Here is an 8,419-nt window from a genome sequence, read left to right as displayed (position 1 = left end):
CGTTTTTGAAAAGGTAGTCATTTCCGTCGAAAGAACGACATCTTGATGACCATTTTGAAAAACATACTTTCACTTTGAGTTTAACCATGATTTTTGGATATAGTTTCATGTTCATAAGAAAAATCATTTTTCCAGAAGTATAGCTTTTAAATCAAAGTTCTTCTTAGCTTTTAATTATCCCAACCAAAACAGCCCCCGGTTTTACTACGACTGCGTATATCCAGTTTTATGGTGTTTATCGTGTTTTTGGGTTTTAAATCATTAAGTTAGCGTATCATATAGATATAGAACATGTGTTTAGTTGATTTTAAAAGTCTAGTTATAAGGATTAACTTTATTTGTGAACAAGTTTAGAATTAACTAAACTATGTTCTAGTGATTACAAGTTTATAACGTTGAATAAGACAGCTTTTTATGTATGAATCGAATGATGTTATGAACATCATTACTACCTCAAGTTCCTTGGATAAACCTACTGGAAATGAGAAAAATGGATCTAGCTTCAAAGGATCCTTGGATGGCTTGAAAGTTCTTGAAGCAGAATCATGACACGAAAACAATTTCAAGTAAGATTTCCACTCGAAATAAGATTGTTATAGTTATAGAAATTGAATTAAAGTTTAAATATGATTATTACCTTGTATTAGAAAGATAACCTACTGTAAGTAACAAAGGTTTCTTAATCTTGGATGATTACTTGGAATGGATTTAGAAAACTTGGAAGTAAACTTGCAATCTTAGAAGTATTCTTGATTTTATGAAACTAGAACTTTTAGAATTTATGAAGAACACTTAGAACTTGAAGATAGAACTTGAGAGAGATCAATTAGATGAATAAAATTGAAGAATTAAAGTGTTTGTAGGTGTTTTTGGTCGTTGGTGTATGGATTAGATATAAAGGATATGTAATTTTGTTTTCATGTAAATAAGTCTTGAATGATTACTCATATTTTTGTAATTTTATGAGATATTTCATGCTAGTTGCCAAATGATGGTTCCCACATGTGTTAGGTGACTCTCATGGGCTGCTAAGAGCTGATCATTGGAGTGTATATACCAATAGTACATACATCTAAAAGCTATGTATTGTACGAGTATGAATACGGGTGCATACGAGTAGATTTGTTGATGAAACTGAACGATGATGTAATTGTAAGCATTTTTGTTAAGTAGAAGTATTTTGATAAGTGTCTTGAAGTCTTTCAAAAGTGTATGAATTCATATTAAAACACTACATGTATATACATTTTAACTGAGTCGTTAAGTCATCGTTAGTCGTTACATGTAAATGTTGTTTTGAAACCTTTAGGTTAACGATCTTGTTAAATGTTGTTAACCCAATATTTATAATATAAAATGAGATTTTAAATTATTATATTATCATGATATTATGATGTACGAATATCTCTTAATATGATCTATATACATTAAATGTCATTACAACGATAATCGTTACATATATGTCTCGTTTCAAAATCATTAAGTTAGTAGTCTTATTTTTACATATGTAGTTCATTGTTAATACACTTAATGATATATTTACTTATCATTTAATATAATTAACTAAGTGTATCAATATCTTAATATGATTCATATGTACCTAGTAAAAAGTTATAACGATAATCGTTATATATATCGTTTTCGAGTTTCTTAATTTAATAGTCTCATTTTTATGTATATAACTCATTGTTAAAATACCTAATAAGATACATACTTATAATAAAATCATGTTAACTATATATATAACCATATATATGTCATCGTATAGTTTTTACAAGTTTTAACGTTCGTGAATCACCGGTCAACTTGGGTGGTCATTTGTCTATATGAAACCTATTCCAATTAATCAAGTCTTAATAAGTTTGATTGTGTAACATGTTGGAAACACTTAATCATGTAAATATCAATTTCATTTAATATATATAAACATGGAAAAGTTCGGGTCACTACACTATTGACTACTCTTAATATTCTGTATGATTAACTTGTTTCATTTGACTATTTTGAAGGAAATGACACCGACTACTCGACACACCTTGAATATGAGCGAAGAGGAATTTCGTGCCTTTCTTGCTTTAAACATAGCCACAGTACAGGCCGCGCTACATACCAACAATAACTCTGAATCTAGCAATACAGCTAACGTCACAAGAAATCGTGTAGGATGCTCCTACAAGGAATTCACTGCTTGCAAACCTTCAGAATTTGATGGGACCGAAGGACCAATCGGATTGAAATGGTGGACCGAGAAAGTTGAATCGGTATTTGCCATAAGTAAGTGTTGACGAATCTTCTAGAAATAGATGCCGGTATTTCTTCTTCATCTGATCTTCACGCTCCCAGGTGAACTCGGGTCCTCTACGAGCATTCCATCGAACCTTAACAATCGGTATCTTGTTTTGTTTAAGTCTCTTAATGAAAGGACCCGTCCTAATCCATCTGGACGAAGTCATCAACATTTGGTCCCATTGCGATGATCGGCTCCAAGTAATGTCCTTATATTGAGCAAATGCACAGCGGAAGACTTAATTCGTACCTAAGAATAAACATGCTTTAAAGTGTCAACCAAAAGGTTGGTGAGTTCATAGGTTTATCATAACAATCATTTCAATATGTTAATAGACCACAAGATTTCATAATCATAAACATAATACACTTGCAAGTGTATGTAAAGCATTCTAAGTGGTGAGCACTTGGTAACCATACTTAACATTTAATCAACGTCGCATATTCCCTTTATTATGAAATCTCACTACACCGTACCAAGTGTAGTCACCAAAACGAAGTACTGTGGAACCGTTGAATACTGGTCGTCCAGTCCGGTTGGGGTTGTCAAGCCCGATAGATCTATCAACAGGATTCGCGTTTACAATACCCATGTAAATAGTAGTTACCAAGCTACAGGGAAATATGCCAGTGGTACAACTCAACGTAGAATATATTTTTAAGTACTTGTGTCAATTTTGTAAACATTTATAAAAGCAGCGCATGTATTCTCAGCCCAAAAATATATATTGCAAAAGCAATTAAAAAGGGAGCAAATGAAACTCACATTTTGCCTTGAAGGTATTTAATTCGACTTGGTCTCCGATAGATATCACGAACCTAACCATATATATAATATATCAACATATTTTCTTTTTAAGTAATCGTTACATATATATATATATATATATATATATATATATATATATATATATATATATATATATATATATATATATATATATATATATATATATATATATATATATATATACTTTTAATACTTTTAATATTTTCTTAGTCCGTAGTTAGCAGTCCGATGTTAGTGGTCCACAATTAGTTGTTTAAATAAAATAAATAAAGACCCCATCGTATTCGTATTGATCAGAATTAATCTCGACCCATGGTACCATGTTGTCAAATGACGTGTTGCGTACATAAAGTACCGTGTTGTCAAATGATGTGTTGCGTACAATCATGAGGTCTTATGATTAATCTTCTCGTGTTGTTTACGGGTGGTCCTGAAATATATAAAATTAAATCATAAGTACTTATATATAAAATATCATATTAATTAGAAAAGATATGATTAATTTACTTTTTCTCCAAATATTTTCGTCGCTAAACTAGCTTCGGATACCCAATCTTGTTTTAGTCGTAGTTTCTTCATTACAACTCCGTTTTTGTTGGTTCAACTTGCCACTTCCTTGGAATTTTAAGAATATGAACTGAAAATACCTTAGTTTGTATTCGAAATCATAGGTTATAGGTCAAACTTTGGTGAAACTTATGAAAGTGATCATTTTCCATCATAAAAACAACATTTAATGATCATTTTTCTAAAAATACTTACACTTTGAGTTAAACCATGAAATTTTTATGTGTTAACATATTCATAAGAAATATCATTTTTCCAGAACATGAACTTCCAATTCAAAGTTCAAGATGGTTTTTAATTATCCAACCCAAAACAGCCCCAGGTTGCACTCCGACGACGTAGATTCAGTTTTTAAGATGTTCTTTGTAAAACCAAGTTATATCTTGGTAGGTTAGCATATTATTATGATATATTACAGGTCTTGAAGTGTTTTAAAAGTCAAGTTAGAAGGATCTATTTAGTTTGCGAACAAGTTTGAAATCATTCAAACTATGTTCTTGTTGTTAAAATTTTATACCACAAAATAAGATAGCTATATGAATATGAATTGAATAAGATTATGAACAAGGTTACTACCTCAAGTTACTTGGACAAAGTTACTGCAAAAGATAAGAAATAATCTTGGAATCAAAGAGTGGTGGAGTTAGATCAAAAGGTTGGAAGTAAACTTCTTCAAATGGGTGGTTATTTTGATGTGTTCTTGAGAGAGTTTTATTATGGTGTTTAAGGCTTGTAATTGAAGCTAAATGATGGGGAAAATTCTTGAAGATGATCAAGTATGAAGTTAGGAGTATTTTGAGAGAGAAATGAGGGTGTAGGTATGAGAAAATAGAGTGAAGAAATGGTGTTCATTTATAAAAACGTTTTTAGTTTATAAAGAAAGAAAAGGATTCCTAATTTTGTTTTCTTACTAATAATTCATACTACTTGACAAATTCTAGTTACCTCATATCTAGGGCAGTAATAATGTTGATTAGGATGTTGATTTGATGTGTATATACAAATAGTAAATACGTATAGAAGCTGGGTATGATACAGGTACATATACCCTAGATATACATATAGAAATCTTGAGGAAACGGAACGAGAATTCAAATATAGCTATCTTTTTTGAATATACTTATATTGTTTTATGTACTTAAGTCCTTAAAAAGTGATTAAATACATTATATATACGATACATGTATAAGCATTATAGATTATAAGTATATATATCAAAGAATGTTACGTATAGTTATCGTTTTGAAAACTTAAGTTAGTAATTTCAAAATATACTTATAACTCATTGTCATTAGTACACAATGAGATGTTAAACCATCCTTAGATCATGTTAAATATATATAAATACATATATATACACAAACGTATAATTATCGTATGTTATATAGTTCGTGATATCATCGGTCATATTGGACAGTCAAACGTTGTGTAAAACTCTTTTCAAAAACACAAGTCTCAACAATTTGGATTGCTTATCATGTTGGTATGGTTTAAATTATGTAAATATTAATCTCATAAGTATAATTTGGTCGGAAAATTGGTCATTACACTTAACCTCACGATCCATTATTTCGACGGGTTCTTCAATGAATTGAAGTTTTTCATTGATTTGGATTTCGTCCAACGGAATAGTGAGATCTTCTTTAGCAAAACATTTCTTCAAATTTGAGACGTGGAAAGTGTTATGTACAGCCGCGAGGTGTTGAGGTAGCTCCAGTTGGTAAGCTACTGGTCCGACATGATCTATAATCTTGAATAGTCCAATGTACCTTGGATTTAGTTTCCCCCGTTTACCAAATCGAACAGTGCCTTTCCAAGGTGAAACCTTAAGCATGACCATTTCTCCAATTTCAAACTCTATATCTTTTCTTTTACTGTCCGCGTAGCTCTTTTGTCGACTCTGGGCGGTTTTCAATCGTTGTTGAATTTAGATGATTTTCTCGGTAGTTTCTTGTATTATCTCCGGACCCGTAATCTGTCTATCCCCCACTTCATTCCAACAAATCGGAGACCTGCACTTTCTACCATAAAGTGCCTCAAACGGCGCCATCTCAATACTAGAATGATAACTGTTGTTGTAGGAAAATTCTGCTAACGGTAGGTGTCGATCCCAACTGTTTCCGAAATCAATAACACATACTCGTAGCATGTCTTCAAGCGTTTGTATCGTCCTTTCGCTCTGCCCATTAGTTTGTGGATGATCGGCAGTACTCATGTCTAGACGAGTTTCTAATGCTTGCTGTAATGTCTGCCAAAATCTTGAAATAAATCTCCATCCCTATCAGAGATAATAGAGATTGGTATTCCATGTCTGGAGACGACTTCCTTCAAATACAGTCGTGCTAAGTTATCCATCTTGTCATCTTCTCTTATTGGCAGGAAGTGTGCTGATTTGGTGAGACGATCAACTATTACCCAAATAGTATCAAAACCCCTTGCAGTCCTTGGCAATTTAGTGATGAAATCCATGGTAATGTTTTCCCATTTCCATTTCGGGATTTCGGGTTGTTGAAGTAGACCTGATGGTTTCTGATGCTCAGCTTTGACCTTAGAATACGTCAAACATTCTCCTACGTATTTAGTGACATCGGCTTTCATACTGGGCCACCAAAAATGTTTCTTGAGATCCTTGTACATCTTCCCCGTTCCAGGATGTATTGAGTATCTAGTTTTATGAGCTTCTCTAAGTACCATTTCTCTCATATCTCCAAATTTTGGTACCCAAATCCTTTCAGCCCTATACCGGGTTCCGTCTTCTCGAATATTAAGATGCTTCTCCGATCCTTTGGGTATTTCATCCTTTAAATTTCCCTCTTTTAAAACTCCTTGTTGCGCCTCCTTTATTTGAGTAGTAAGGTAATTGTGAATCATTATATTCATAGATTTTACTCGAATGAGTTCTCTGTCCTTTTTGCTCAAGGCGTCGGCTACCACATTTGCCTTCCCCGGGTGGTAACGAATCTCAAAGTCGTAATCATTCAACAATTCAATCCACCTACGCTGCCTCATATTCAGTTGTTTCTGATTAAATGTGTGTTGAAGACTTTTGTGGTCTGTATATATAATACTTTTGACCCCATATAAGTAATGCCTCCAATTCTTTAATGCAAAAACAACCGCGCCTAATTCCAAATCATGCATCGTATAATTTTGTTCGTGAATCTTCAATTGTCTAGACGCATAAGCAATCACCTTCGTTCGTTGCATTAATACACAACCGAGACCTTGCTTTGATGCGTCACAATAAATCACAAAATCATCATTCCCTTCAGGCAATGACAATATAGGTGCCGTAGTTAGCTTTTTCTTCAATAACTTAAATGCTTTCTCTTGTTCATCCTTCCATTCAAATTTCTTTCCTTTATGCGTTAATGCAGTCAAGGGTTTTGCTATTCTGGAAAATTCTTGGATGAACCTTCTGTAGTAACCAGCTAGTCCTAAAAACTGGCGTATGTGTTTTGGAGTTTTCGAGGTTTCCCACTTTTCAACAGTTTCTATCTTTGCCGGATCCACCTTAATACCTTCTTTGTTCACTATGTGACCGAGGAATTGAACTTCTTCCAACCAAAATGCACACTTTGAAAATTTAGCGTACAATTCTTCCTTCCTCAATACTTCTAACACTTTTCTCAAATGTGAAATGTCCCGTTCTTATTGATTAAAAACGTTCCATATTAATTGATTTCGTTGCGAGGTTTTGACCTCTATATGAGACGTTTTTCAAAGACTGCATTCATTTTAAAACAAACCATAACCTTTATTTCATCAATAAAGGTTTAAAAAGCTTTACGTAGATTATCAAATAATGATAATGTAAAATATCCTGTTTACACACGACCATTACATAAAGGTTTACAATACAAATATGTTACAACAAAATAAGTTTCTTGAATGCAGTTTTTACACAATATCATACAAGCATGGACTCCAAATCTCGTCCTTATTTAAGTATGCGACAGCGGAAGCTCTTAATAATCACCTGAGAATAAATATGCTTAAAACGTCAACAAAAATGTTGGTGAGTTATAGGTTTAACCTATATATATCAAATCATAATAATAGACCACAAGATTTCATATTTCAATATACATCCCATACATAGAGATAAAAATCATTCATATGGTGAACACCTGGTAACCGACATTAACAAGATGCATATATAAGAATATCCCCATCATTCCGGGACACCCTTCGGATATGATATAAATTTCGAAGTACTAAAGCATCCGGTACTTTGGATGGGGTTTGTTAGGCCCAATAGATCTATCTTTAGGATTCGCGTCAATTAGGGTGTCTGTTCCCTAATTCTTAGATTACCAGACTTAATAAAAAGGGGCATATTCGATTTCGATAATTCAACCATAGAATGTAGTTTCACGTACTTGTGTCTATTTTGTAAATCATTTATAAAACCTGCATGTATTCTCATCCCAGAAATATTAGATTTTAAAAGTGGGACTATAACTCACTTTCACAGATTTTTACTTCGTCGGGAAGTAAGACTTGGCCACGGGTTGATTCACGAACCTATAACAATATATACATATATATCAAAGTATGTTCAAAATATATTTACAACACTTTTAATATATTTTGATGTTTTAAGTTTATTAAGTCAGCTGTCCTCGTTAGTAACCTACAACTAGTTGTCCACAGTTAGATGTACAGAAATAAATCGATAAATATTATCTTGAATCAATCCACGACCCAGTGTATACGTTTCTCAGTATTGATCACAACTCAAACTATATATTTTTTGGAATCAACCTCAACCCT

Source organism: Rutidosis leptorrhynchoides, chromosome 4, assembly GCF_046630445.1.
Source record: "Rutidosis leptorrhynchoides isolate AG116_Rl617_1_P2 chromosome 4, CSIRO_AGI_Rlap_v1, whole genome shotgun sequence".
In the NCBI taxonomy this organism is placed as follows: domain Eukaryota; kingdom Viridiplantae; phylum Streptophyta; class Magnoliopsida; order Asterales; family Asteraceae; genus Rutidosis; species Rutidosis leptorrhynchoides.
Note: the sequence above shows the minus strand (reverse complement) of the source record.